We start from the raw sequence: 15,073 nt of genomic DNA on the forward strand, positions 1-15,073 counted from the left end.
CCCTCTAGACAACACTACAGACAGACCCCTCTAGACAACACTACAGACCCCTCTAGACAACACTACAGACAGACACTCTAGACAACACTACAGACCCCTCTAGACAACACTACAGACCCCTCTAGACAACACTACAGACCCCTCTAGACAACACTACAGACCCCTCTAGACAACACTACAGACAGACCCTCTAGACAACACTAAGACAGACCCCTCTAGACAACACTACAGACAGACCCCTCTAGACAACACTACAGACAGACCCCTCTAGACAACTACAGACAGACCCCTCTAGACAACACTACAGACAGACCCCTCTAGACAACACTACAGACAGACCCCTCTAGACAACACTACAGACCCCTCTAGACAACACTACACAGACCCCTCTAGACAACACTACAGACCCCTCTAGACAACACTACAGACAGACCCCTCTAGACAACACTACAGACAGACCCCTCTAGACAACACTACAGACAGACCCCTCTAGACAACACTACAGACAGACCCCTCTAGACAACACAGACCCCTCTAGACAACACTACAGACCCTCTAGACAACTACAGACCCCTCTAGACAACACTACAGACAGACCCCTCTAGACAACACTACAGACAGACCCCTCTAGACAACACTACAGACAGACCCCTCTAGACAACACTACAGACAGACCCCTCTAGACAACACTACAGACCCCTCTAGACAACACTACAGACAGACCCCTCTAGACAACACTACAGACAGACCCCTCTAGACAACACTACAGACAGACCCCTCTAGACAACACTACAGACCCCTCTAGACAACACTACAGACCCCTCTAGACAACTACAGACAGACCCCCTCTAGACAACACTACAGACCCCTCTAGACAACACTACAGACAGACCCCTCTGGACAACACTACAGACAGACCCCTCTGGACAACACTACAGACAGACCCCTCTAGACAACACTACAGACAGACCCCTCTAGACAACACTACAGACAGACCCCTCTAGACAACACTACAGACAGACCCCTCTAGACAACACTACAGACCCCTCTAGACAACACTACAGACCCCTCTAGACAACACTACAGACCCCTCTAGACAACACTACAGACAGGCCCCTCTAGACAACACTACAGACAGGCCCCTCTAGACAACACTACAGACAGGCCCCTCTAGACAACACTACAGACCCCTCTAGACAACCACTACCGACCCCTCTAGACAACACTACAGACAGACCCCTCTAGACAACACTACAGACAGACCCCTCTAGACAACACTACAGACCCTCTAGACACACTACACCCCTCTAGACAACACTACAGACCCCTCTAGACAAACACAGACAGACCCCTCTAGACAACACTACAGACCCCCTCTAGACAACACTACAGACAGACCCCTCTAGACAACACTACAGACCCCTCTAGACAACACTACAGACAGACCCCTCTAGACAACACTACAGACCCCTCTAGACAACACTACAGACAGACCCCTCTAGACAACACTACAGACCCCTCTAGACAACACTACAGACCCCTCTAGACAACACTACAGACCCCTCTAGACAACACTAGACAGACCCCTCTAGACAACACTACAGACAGACCCCTCTAGACAACACTACAGACAGACCCCTCTAGACAACACTACAGACAGACCCTCTAGACAACACTACAGACAGACCCCTCTAGACAACACTACAGACAAGACCCCTCTAGACAACACTACAGACAGACCCCTCTAGACACTACTCAGAACCCTCTAGACAAACACTACACAGACCCCTCTAGACAACACTACAGACCCCTCTAGACAAACACTACAACAGACCCCTCTAGACAACACCCCGACAGACCCCTCTAGACAACACTACAGACAGACCCCTCTAGACAACACTACAGACAGACCCCTCTAGACAACACTACAGACCCCTCTAGACAACACTACAGACCCCTCTAGACAACACTACAGACAGACCCCTCTAGACAACACTACAGACAGACCCCTCTAGACAACACTACAGACAGACCCCTCTAGACAACACTACAGACCCCTCTAGACAACACTACAGACCCCTCTAGACAACACTACAGACAGACCCCTCTAGACAACACTACAGACCCCTCTAGACAACACTACAGACAGACCCCTCTGACAACACTACAGACAGCCCTCTGGACAACACTACAGACAGACCCCTCTAGACAACACTACAGACAGAACCCCTCTAGACAACACTACACAGACCCCTCTAGACAACAACTACAGACCCCTCTAGACAACACTACAGACCCCTCTAGACAACACTACAGACCCCTCTAGACAACACTACAGACCCCTCTAGACAACACTACAGCAGACCCCTCTAGACAACACTACAGACCCCTCTAGACAACACTACAGACAGACCCCTCTAGACAACACTACAGACAGACCCCCTCTAGACACACTACAGACCCCTCTAGACAACACTACAGCAGACCCTCTAGACAACACTACAGACAGACCCCTCTAACAACACTACAGACAGACCCCTCTAGACAACACTACAGACAGACCCTCTAGACAACACTACAGACCCCTCTAGACAACACTACAGACACCCTCTAGACAACACTACAGACCCCTCTAGACAACACTACAGACCCCTCTAGACAACACTACAGACAGGCCCCTCTAGACAACACTACAGACAGGCCCCTCTAGACAACACTACAGACAGGCCCCTCTAGACAACACTACAGACCCCTCTAGACAACACTACAGACCCCTCTAGACAACACTACAGACAGACCCCTCTAGACAACACTACAGACAGACCCCTCTAGACAACACTACAGACCCCTCTAGACAACACTACAGACCCCTCTAGACAACACTACAGACCCCTCTAGACAACACTACAGACAGACCCCTCTAGACAACACTACAGACCCCTCTAGACAACACTACAGACAGACCCCTCTAGACAACACTACAGACCCCTCTAGACAACACTACAGACAGACCCCTCTAGACAACACTACAGACCCCTCTAGACAACACTACAGACCCCTCTAGACAACACTACAGACAGACCCCTCTAGACAACACTACAGACCCCTCTAGACAACACTACAGAAGACCCCTCTAGACAACACTACAGACAGACCCCTCTAGACAACACTACAGACAGACCCCTCTAGACAACACTACAGACAGACCCCTCTAGACAACACTACAGACAGACCCCTCTAGACAACACTACAGACAGACCCCTCTAGACAACACTACAGACAGACCCCTCTAGACAACACTACAGACCCCTCTAGACAACACTACAACAGGACCCCTCTAGACAACACTACAGACCCCTCTAGACAACACTACAGACAGACCCCTCTAGACAACACTACAGACAGACCCCTCTAGACAACACTACAGACAGACCCCTCTAGACAACACTACAGACAGACCCCTCTAGACAACACTACAGACCCCTCTAGACAACACTACAGAACCCTCTAGACAACACTACAGACCCTCTAGACAACACTACAGACCCCTCTAGACAACACTACAGACAGACCCCTCTAGACAACACTACAGACAGACCCCTCTAGACAACACTACAGACAGACCCCTCTAGACAACACTACAGACAGACCCCTCTAGACAACACTACAGACAGACCCCTCTAGACAACACTACAGACAGACCCCTCTAAGACCAACACTACAGGACAGACCCCTCTAGACAACACTACAGACAGACCCCTCTAGACAACACTACAGACCCCTCTAGACAACACTACAGACAGACCCCTCTAGACAACACTACAGACCCCTCTAGACAACACTACAGACAGACCCCTCTAGACAACACTACAGACCCCTCTAGACAACACTACAGACCCCTCTAGGACAACACTACAGACAGACCCCTCTAGACAACACTACAGACCCTCTAGACAACACTACAGACAGACCCCTCTAGACAACACTACAGACAGACCCCTCTAGACAACACTACAGACCCCTCTAGACAACACTACAGACCCCTCTAGACAACACTACAGACCCCTCTAGACAACACTACAGACCCCTCTAGACAACACTACAGACCCCTCTAGACAACACTACAGACAGACCGCTCTAGACAACACTACAGACCCCTCTAGACAACACTACAGACCCCTCTAGACAACACTACAGACCCCTCTAGACAACACTACAGACCCCTCTAGACAACACTACAGACCCCTCTAGACAACACTACAGACCCCTCTAGACAACACTACAGACAGACCGCTCTAGACAACACTACAGACAGACCCCTCTAGACAACACTACAGACCCCTCTAGACAACTTAACTAACCCTAAGTGGTGTTTATGGTATAAATGGTATTAAAATAAGAACTTGAAAATAAAGTGTAACCTAAGACAATAATATATGACTACAGAGTCACAATGACAGACATGCTGGAAAGTAAAGTTGTTTTATTAAACTCATGCACATCACGCTATTGCAAATACTTACATGTAGTCTGTAAACTCTAGTATAACTTTCAATTTCTTTACAAAATATAATTTTTTACATCTTTAGGATCGGACCCCCTTTTTTTTTTTTAAAGAAAAACAAACAAAAAACATGCGTTTTCTATGTTTTTTCCCTTCATCATCTGAATGTCATACATGATGGATCATTAGCTTCCCTACAGAAAATACCCGAACCTTCGCACATCTAGATAGCTGGGTGGGTGTGGAGCCAGAGACAGCAAGGGATCAAACTTACTGTCCTGGGAAATGTTCTTGTTACTTACAAACCTCATGCTAATCGCATTAGCGCACGTTAGTTCAACCGTCCGGCGGGGACACCGATCGTGTAGAGGTTGTTAAACAAAAAATAATAATATTCAAATAGAACTATGTTGAGAACACGGTGTGTGCCACTGGCTTGGTATCGCGAAAGCGACTGACGGATTCTTTAATCGTTCTTTTTCAGGAGGAAATCAAAACCCGTTGGAATAATAAATGACAAACTATTTTCTTTTAATAACAAAACGTTTGAATAAATTATATACAAATAATTCAGTATGATATGATTCAGTAAGAAACACCGAACAATTGTATAGATATTCTGACCTTCCCTGTGTTGGTTGTATAAACTACAGTACTTTACCAAACTATACTCAGTCTGTACTCTTCAGTAACTCTTTAAGTAGTCTAATAAAACTGGTGATAAAATAATTTGATGCGAATTATTTTCAGATGACCAAAATGACTGGATTCCTGTGTTGTTCAGGAGGTACGAGAATTATGCTGATTAAAAACACATGAGACTTTAATCAGTTTGATCATGAAACATCTAAATATATGAATATACAGGAAAAAAAATAAACCGCAGTTTTTTTATTACGCTTAGAAAAATACCGATACTGTAAATGTGGGGGAGGTAAAAAATGTTTTTTTTATGTACCAATTGATTTTAGCCAAAGTTACAACTGAAATAAACCCAAACAAAAAAGCCAACAATAACTGATTAAACTGAGTGATTGAAACCCTCATATAAATAATGAATGGTGGCATGTTGAACTGAAACATGAAGACTTGGGGGGGGGGGGTGCACTACTGTTAGTGCACTATATAGGGAATAGGGGCCTGGTCTAAAGTAGTGCACTATATAGGGAATAGGGGCCTGATCTAAAGTAGTGCACTATATAGGGAATAGGGCTCTGGTCTAAAGTAGTGCACTATATAGGGAATAGGGCTCTGGTCTAAAGTAGTGTACTATATAGGGAATAGGGCACTGGTCTAAAGTAGTGCACTATATAGGGAATAGGGCCCTGGTCTAAAGTAGTGTACTATATAGGGAATAGGGCACTGGTCTAAAGTAGTGCACTATATAGGGAATAGGGCCCTGGTCTAAAGTAGTGCACTATATAGGGCCCTGGTCTAAAGTAGTGCACTATATAGGGAATAGGGCCCTGGTCTAAAGTAGTGCACTATATAGGGAATAGGGCTCTGGTCTAAAGTAGTGCACTATATAGGGCCCTGGTCTAAAGTAGTGCACTATATAGGGCCCTGGTCTATAGTAGTGCACTATATAGGGCCCTGGTCTAAAGTAGTGCACTATATAGGGCCCTGGTCTAAAGTAGTGCACTATATAGGGAATAGGGCACTGGTCTATAGTAGTGCACTATATAGGGAATAGGGCTCTGGTCTAAAGTAGTACACTATATAGGGAATAGGGCTCTGGTCTAAAGTAGTGCACTATATAGGGAATAGGGCCCTGGTCTAAAGTAGTGCACTATATAGGGAATAGGGCCCTGGTCTATAGTAGTGCACTATATAGGGAATAGGGCTCTGGTCTAAAGTAGTGCACTATATAGGGAATAGGGCTCTGGTCTAAAGTAGTGCACTATATAGGGAATGGGGCACTGGTCTAAAGTAGTGCACTATATAGGGAATAGGGCCCTGGTCTAAAGTAGTGCACTATATAGGGAATAGGGCCCTGGTCTAAAGTAGTGCACTATATAGGGAATAGGGCTCTGGTCTAAAGTAGTGCACTATATAGGGCCCTGGTCTAAAGTAGTGCACTATATAGGGCCCTGGTCTAAAGTAGTGCACTATATAGGGCCCTGGTCTAAAGTAGTGCACTATATAGGGAATAGGGCCCTGGTCTAAAGTAGTGCACTATATAGGGAATAGGGCTCTGGTCTAAAGTAGTGCACTATATAGGGCCCTGGTCTAAAGTAGTGCACTATATAGGGCCCTGGTCTATAGTAGTGCACTATATAGGGCCCTGGTCTAAAGTAGTGCACTATATAGGGCCCTGGTCTAAAGTAGTGCACTATATAGGGAATAGGGCTCTGGTCTAAAGTAGTGCACTATATAGGGAATGGGGCACTGGTCTAAAGTAGTGCACTATATAGGGAATAGGGCTCTGGTCTAAAGTAGTGTACTATATAGGGAATAGGGCACTGGTCTAAAGTAGTGCACTATATAGGGAATAGGGTGCCATTTGGGACGGGCTGAGGTTAAGTGTATTATTGATAGGCCCACACAGACTCCCCGACCCACCCTATTAGAATATCAGCTCAAGCGGCAGGTTGAATGATGTGACCAATATCACTTGAGTATCAGCTTTTATTTTGTGTCGAAGAATGTATATTTACACAAACACACACAGTGAACAAAACAAAAAAAGTATTGGGACAGTCACACATTTGTTGTTTTGGCTCGAACTCCAGCACTCTGGACTTGAAAAGAAACAACGACTGAGGTCAAAAGTGCACTGTCAGCTGTAATTTGAGGGTATTTTCATTAAATCCAGCTGAACAGAAATTACTGTATATAGGGGGGTCTATGTACAAAAAGTGATGTAATTTCTAAACGGTTCACCCGATATGGATGAAAATACCCTCAAATTAAAGCTGACAGTCTGCACTTCGACCTCATAGTCATTGTATCATTTCAAATCTAAAGTACAGAGCCAAAACAACAAAAAGTGTACCAATACTCTTGGAGCTCACTGTATATCCAAAACACATACTGTGGGGTGACTTGAGACGGCTTTCTTATTTTGTACACATTCTAGCGATAAACATCACATTTGGAAAGCGTGAAAAAGGGAATTGTTGTTGTGTCCTTCAGATGATGATCGACGCGAGGCCTTGTGATGTAAACACACAGTTACTGAGTGATGTCACTGTGTGATTGTGTGACTAACACGGATGTAGTTCAAGGTGTCCCGCTGGTTGGCTGGCTGGCTGGCTGGTTGGCTGGCTGGCTGGCCTGATTCTAACCTCATCATTCCTCCACCTCCTCCTTCCTGGTGTCTCCTGTATAGTCCAGTCCTGTGCTTAGGTGGTGGTGTCACAGGATAGGGTTTAGATCAGGGGTGTTGAAAATGACATGTACTGACACAGTGAAATAGGATGAATAGCTGCTTTGCAAAGCCAATGTATGATCCTGGTTCCACACTGAATCAGGGAGCTTAATGGTGATGCCAGCATTACGTCTGTTTTAACCAGACTAGGCATCACACACACACACAACGGTAAACACTTAAACTTTCCTTCTTTCGTCATGTTGATCGTCTCCCTGATTCACATTGATCCAGTCTCAACACACAACACCCAGGTTAACCTTTGACCTTTCAACCTCTTTATAAACCACACTGGACTGGTAGTGAACATCACTGTGCTTAGTGGTAGGATAACAAATAATGCCAAACCAACCAGTCCGACATGTTTATAGCTGTCTGGAGGTGAGAGACGGGGAACTCCATGTCACAGACAGGTAAGGCAGCAGATTCATCCTCAGGTGAGTTTGGAGTAGTGATCTGTGGTACAGAGGTCTTTCTGGCTGGCTGGGAATACAACCATTAACATATTGGTATGGGACTAGAACCCATAAAGTACAGAGAACAGTCTGGGGACTAGAACCCAAAACATACTGTGTGCTTGGGCCTGGGGACTAGAACCCATAAAGTACATAGGGCCTAGAACCATAGACACATGGGCAGGGTCTGGGACTAGAACCATAGACACACGGGCAGGGTCTGGGACTAGAACCATAGACACACGGGCAGGGTCTGGGACTAGAACCATACACACGGGCAGGGTCTGGGACTAGAACCATAGACACACGGGCAGGGTCTGGGACTAGAACCATAGACACACGGGCAGGGTCTGGGACTAGAACCATAGACACACGGGCAGGGTCTGGGACTAGAACCATAGACACACGGGCAGGGTCTGGGACTAGAACCAGACATGGGCAGGGTCTGGGACTAGAACCATAGACATGGGCAGGGTCTGGGACTAGAACCATAGACATGGGCAGGGATGGGACTAGAACCATAGACACACGGGCAGGGTCTGGGACTAGAACCATAGACACACAGGCAGGGTCTGGGACTAGAACCATAGACATGGGCAGGGTCTGGGACTAGAACCATAGACATGGGCAGGGATGGGACTAGAACCAGACACATGGGCAGGGATGGGACTAGAACCATAGACATGGGCAGGGATGGGACTAGAACCAGACATGGGTAAACATGAGGGCACATCGCTTTTCAAATCAGGTGAGGCACTACATTTAACACCACTTTGGATTTAGTTTGATAAAATACACAAAGTGCTGTTATTTTTTTAGACCGATTTGTCAACTTGCACAAAACAAATGTCTGTCCTTCACATCGGAGTGCTGCTGCAGGCTCTTTGCATGTCTTGACCAATCAGATTCATGGAAACCGCAGGAAGTGCAGGCCAGGCACAAAGCTCAAGGCTTTCCACGTTCCTCCAGTATTTATTTAGCAAGCATGACAACACATCACTCTCGACAGACACAAGCAAAAAAAAAAAAAAAAAAAACTCTTCCATAAATGTAGCAGCCTATACACCTAAACATATCAGCGATCTCAGTCTGATCAACTGTTGGTTACTGACAGCTGCAGTCTAGCCTCTACCGTGCCCAGTCCCTCTGGCCAGGGTAAATTAAGCAGTAACGTCCTGTATTTATAGCTCATTTTGTTTCTGAGAAAATGTGAATGGGATCAAATTTGGTTATACATTCAAACTCGGGCTGACTAGGCTACCTAGACTGGAATGAATCAATAACCACAATAGCTGACAAGACTGAGGTAAATTTTCATTAGGCCTACAGTTGCATAGGGAAAGACCACACGATGCAAACCTGCATACAGCAAGCTCAGCCCTATGAGTTTTATTGTCCAATCATGTTGCTTTCTCTGTGTATACAGTAGGACCCCCCCCCCCCCCCCCCCCCCCTCTTCTTTAAAATATAATTCTTACGAACAACTACAAGGTTGCTACAGTTTGACATATTTTCATATACCCAAGGCCAGGAGGTTTTTAGTTTTTAACCCATTTGACCCGATGTAAAAACTCTGGTCCCATCATAGCCCATATTAAACTTTTTATTTTTTATTTTTTTACAACAGATTAATCGTCGTCATACCATATAAGGTTCGGAGTTTGCCCTGGGTAGGTTACCATCTGCACATGGGCCAAGAACCCAGAGTTAGCAGGCTAGAGTTTAGAGACACAGACTACTGGTCCAGTCCACTACAGCCTTTAACACGTGATCAACTGAAGGGGTTTGGTTTTGTGCCCATAATGTCTTGTTGTGGCTAAAAACCCAGACGCCAAATAAACTGTGTTCGAGTCAACATATCTCCAAAGTTAACAAAATTCATCTAGTATCACATCCAAATAACAACTTCTGTAGTGTCGTTTTAAACATGATGAATATTTTGTCCATAGTTATTATATATTTTTTTACAATACATAGATAAAACAAGACGGAATAGTTCAGCAGAGATACATGTCGGTATAAACCCAGTTACCTACACACACCAGATGGGTTTCAATAACTTAGTTGTTTAGAATTGGCTTCTGTTTAGTTTCAATAGGCACTTTAACAACCCCTTGTCTCTCATGAAGGCCGGACATTCCCAAAACAGCACCCTATTTCCTATATAGTGCAGTACCTTTGCCCAGGGCAACATACAGGGATAGGGTTCGACCATTAGGGATGTAACAAATAATCACGTTGATGATTTTTGGCTTCAATATTAAACCCATATTTGTAATAGCACGTGAACAACCCCAACATGGTAAACCAACCACACAGGAAGTCAACTCCTCTAAAAACAACCTGGAGCCCAAAGAAAATAAGAAAAGGTTTGGTACCCATCAGAAAAACTAAAACAAAGCCTAGTTTAGGCCACTTTAATGATAATAATACAATGACCAATATTCCCATCATCCAACTGATTAAGAACAGAAAACAATAACTGCTGATATAGTATTTAATCTATGGTAGAAATGACTAATTGTATTCATCTTTCCTCTCGCTCTCTCTCTCTCTATATATATATATATATATACAGTTTGACTTTGTACAGTTTAAAGCAGAGGGCCTTTATGTGGGGGAACTACTAGACCAGACGGGAGGTAATCAATTAATTAATTAATACATCTATCAATCAAGGAGACAAAGGGGTAGCAGCCCTGGAGGATCGATCAGGGGGCTATAAGGGCGGGAAGTTGGGGTGTTGAGGGAGGCCAAGGTGGGCAGGAGGAGTGGAGGCCAGGGCAGGCCTGGTAGACAGGTAGAGGTGGTACAGGAGGTGTGGTTATATAGGTCGCTGCCTCCTCAGTTCGAGGTGCTCTTGGAGTTGTGGTAAAGTACCACTGCTGTCACTGCTACCATCACTGCTACCACTGGTATCCAGGGGCTCCAACCAATCTGCAAGGAGAGACAGCGAGAGAGAGAGACAGAGAGAGAGATAGATACAGAGAGAGAGCGAGAGACACAGAGAGAGAGAGCGAGAAAGAGAGAGAGCGAGATAGAGAGACAGAGAGAGATAGAGAGAGCGTGAAAGAGAGAGAGAAAGAGAGAGAGAGAGCGAGACACAGAGCGAGAAAGAGAGAGAGAGAGAGAGAGAGAAAGTTAGAGTTGAAGTCCAGGCCATCAGCTAGCCTACACTGGTCAGGTGGAGGAAAGTGAGAGATTGAGATAAGCATGCAAGAGAAAGATTCCCTGGGAGTGAGCCAGTTGAGATACCTCACGGGAGAAAAAGATGGAAAATGGAAAACAAACAGGACCTTCCTGTTCTGAGTAAACAATGACAAAAATACATGTTCATCAACATAAAAAGGAAGAAGAAAACATTTTAAGCTGCAAAAGCACGACGGGCATAGAGCACGACGGTCATAAAGAACGAGGGGCATAAAGCACGACGGGCATAGAGCACGACGGGCATAGAGCACGACGGGCATAGAGCACGACGGGCATAGAGCACGACGGGCATAGAGCACGACGGTTATAGAGTATGCTGGTCATAAAGCGCGACGGTCATAAAGCACGACGGGCATAAAGAACGAGGGGCATAAAGCACGACGGGCATAGAGCACGACGGGCATAGAGCACGACGGGCATAAAGCACGACGGTCATAAAGCACAACGGTCATAAATTACATTAAGTATGCTGGTCATAAAGTATGATGGTCAAAGTATGATGGTCATAAAGCAATAATGAGAAAAATAGTTTAAAAAATAAGTAAAAGGTGAAACAATCCCCCAGAATAAGCCTTGGTGAGTTAGTGATCCCAGCAAGACAGACGGCAGGCTTCCATGACTGTATTCGTCGAACAGTGTTTCCCAACATCAGGTGTGCTCGTCCGGGGCCACAACGAAAATGTGTAGTGTTGGGGGTACTGGAAGACCGGAGCTGGGAAACAGTGCAGTAGGAGACTGACTGTATAGAGACCAAGGGTAGGTCATCCTGATCCTGGAGTGCCGTATCCACTTCATGTTTTTGATTTAACCAACATGGAAGACCAGGTGTGTTTAAATTTAGTCAGATCGCTGAACTGATCAGCTTAGCTCAGTTGGTCAGATGTGGTGCCTGGTTGGAACAAAACCCTGCAGTATTGGCAGCACTCCAGGAACAGGGTTGTCTTTCCCCCTGGTCTATACTGATAATATTATTTCGATAGGTTTGTTTAGCGCAGGGCCGTTCAACTCAGGTCCTGGAGTGCCAAAACACTTTTAATTTGTATCTACCTGTTCCATCAGACCTGGTTCAGACCTGGTTCAGACCTGGTTCAGACCTGGTTCAGACCTGGGACAATAGGGCTGTGTTTACACAGGCAGACCAATTCTGATCTTTGGACTACTAATATCAGTTATTAAGCCGTCTGTGTAAACGCAGACCAGGTGAGTCTGGGACTACCAGATAGAAACAAAACCCAGAAGTGTTTCAGGATTTCGGTCCTCCAGAACCAGAATTGATCAGCCCCAAGTTTAGTGTTTAGTTCTCCCCAGTGTTAGTTCTCCCCAGTGTTGGTGTTTAGTGTTAGTTCTCCCCAGTGTTAGTTCTCCCCCAGTGTTTAGTGTTAGTTCTCCCCAGTGTTAGTGTTTAGTGTTAGTTCTCCCCAGTGTTAGTGTTTAGTGTTAGTTCTCCCCAGTGTTAGTTCCCCCCAGTGTTAGTGTTTAGTGTTAGTTCTCCCCAGTGTTGGTGTTTAGTGTTAGTTCTCCCCAGTGTTAGTTCTCCCCAGTGTTAGCGTTTACTGTTAGTTCCCCCCAGTGTTGGCTCTCCCCAATGTTAGTGTTAGTTCCCCCCAGTGTTAGCTCTCCCCAATGTTAGTGTTAGTTCTCCCCAGTGTTAGTGTTTAGTTCTCCCCAGTGTTGGTGTTTAGTGTTTAGTTCTCCCCAGTGTTGGTGTTTAGTGTTTAGTTCTCCCCAGTGTTAGTTCTCCCCAGTGTTAGTGTTTAGTTCTCCCCAGTGTTGGTGTTTAGTGTTAGTTCCCCCCAGTGTTAGCTCTCCCCAGTGTTAGTGTTAGTTCTCCCCAGTGTTAGTGTTAGTTCTCCCCAGTGTTAGTGTTTAGTTCTCCCCAGTGTTGGTGTTTAGTGTTTAGTTCTCCCCAGTGTTGGTGTTAGTTCTCCCCAGTGTTGGTGTTTAGTGTTAGTGTTTAGTGTTCTCCCCAGTGTTAGTTCTCCCCAGTGTTGGTGTTTAGTTCTCACCAGTGTTGGTGTTTAGTGTTAGTTCTCCCCAGTGTTAGTTCTCCCCAGTGTTAGTGTTTAGTGTTAGTTCTCCCCAGTGTTAGTGTTTAGTGTTAGTTCTCCCCAGTGTTGGTGTTTAGTGTTAGTTCTCCCCAGTGTTAGTGTTTAGTTCTCCCCAGTGTTAGTGTTTAGTTCTCCCCAGTGTTAGTGTTTAGTGTTAGTTCTCCCCAGTGTTAGTGTTTAGTGTTAGTTCTCCCCAGTGTTAGTGTTTAGTGTTTAGTGTTAGTTCTCCCCAGTGTTAGTGTTTAGTGTTAGTTCTCCCCAGTGTTAGTGTTTAGTGTTAGTTCTCCCCAGTGTTAGTGTTTAGTGTTAGTTCTCCCCAGTGTTAGTGTTTAGTGTTAGTTCTCCCCAGTGTTAGTGTTTAGTGTTAGTTCTCCCCAGTGTTAGTGTTTAGTGTTAGTTCTCCCCAGTGTTAGTGTTTAGCGTTAGTTCTCCCCAGTGTTAGTTCTCCCCAGTGTTAGTTCTCCCCAGTGTTAGTGTTAGTTCTCCCCAGTGTTAGTGTTAGTTCTCCCCAGTGTTAGTGTTTAGTGTTTAGTTCTCCCCTGTGTTAGTGTTTAGTGTTAGTTCTCCCCTGTGTTAGTTCTCCCCAGTGTTAGTTCTCCCCAGTGTTAGTTCTCCCCAGTGTTAGTTCTCCCCAGTGTTAGTGTTAGTTCTCCCCAGTGTTAGTGTTTAGTGTTAGTTCTCCCCAGTGTTAGTGTTTAGTGTTAGTTCTCCCCAGTGTTAGTGTTTAGTTCTCCCCAGTGTTAGTGTTTAGTTCTCCCCAGTGTTGGTGTTTAGTGTTAGTTCTCCCCAGTGTTAGTGTTTAGTTCTCCCCAGTGTTAGTGTTTAGTGTTAGTTCTCCCCAGTGTTAGTGTTTAGTGTTAGTTCTCCCCAGTGTTAGTTCTCCCCAGTGTTAGTGTTAGTTTTCCCCAGTGTTAGTTCTCCCCAGTGTTAGTGTTAGTTCTCCCCAGTGTTAGTTCTCCCCAGTGTTAGTTCTCCCCAGTGTTAGTTCTCCCCAGTGTTAGTTCTCCCCAGTGTTGGTGTTTAGTGTTAGTTCTCCCCAGTGTTAGTGTTTAGTTCTCCCGTGTTAGTGTTTAGTGTTAGTTCTCCCCAGTGTTAGTGTTTAGTGTTAGTTCTCCCCAGTGTTAGTTCTCCCCAGTGTTAGTGTTAGTTCTCCCCAGTGTTAGTTCTCCCCAGTGTTGGTGTTTAGTGTTAGTTCTCCCCAGTGTTAGTGTTTAGTGTTAGTTTTCCCCAGTGTTAGTGTTTAGTGTTAGTTCTCCCCAGTGTTAGTTCTCCCCAGTGTTAGTTCTCCCCAGTGTTAGTTCTCCCCAGTGTTAGTTCTCCCCAGTGTTAGTTCTCCCCAGTGTTGGTGTTTAGTGTTAGTTCTCCCCAGTGTTAGTGTTTAGTTCTCCCCAGTGTTAGTGTTTAGTGTTAGTTCTCCCCAGTGTTAGTTCTCCCCAGTGTTAGTGTTAGTTCTCCCCAGTGTTAGTTCTCCCCAGTGTTAGTGTTA

The 15,073-nt window shown here is 45.4% G+C and overlaps 1 protein-coding gene across 9 annotated transcripts in view; it reads right to left on the reverse strand.

The window, feature by feature from the left end:
• Positions 1–7,116: 7,116 nt before the first annotated feature.
• Positions 7,117–15,073, reverse strand: part of slmapa (sarcolemma associated protein a) — a 156,199-nt gene continuing 148,242 nt past the window's right edge. For all 9 annotated transcript variants that reach the window (XM_039016583.1, XM_039016584.1, XM_039016586.1 and 6 more), the window contains one exon: positions 7,117–11,266. The gene's annotated coding sequence lies outside the window, so the exon portion shown is untranslated. The remainder of the gene's footprint in view (positions 11,267–15,073) is intronic.

Source organism: Salvelinus namaycush, chromosome 20 (genome assembly GCF_016432855.1).
Source record: "Salvelinus namaycush isolate Seneca chromosome 20, SaNama_1.0, whole genome shotgun sequence".
Classification (NCBI taxonomy): domain Eukaryota; kingdom Metazoa; phylum Chordata; class Actinopteri; order Salmoniformes; family Salmonidae; genus Salvelinus; species Salvelinus namaycush.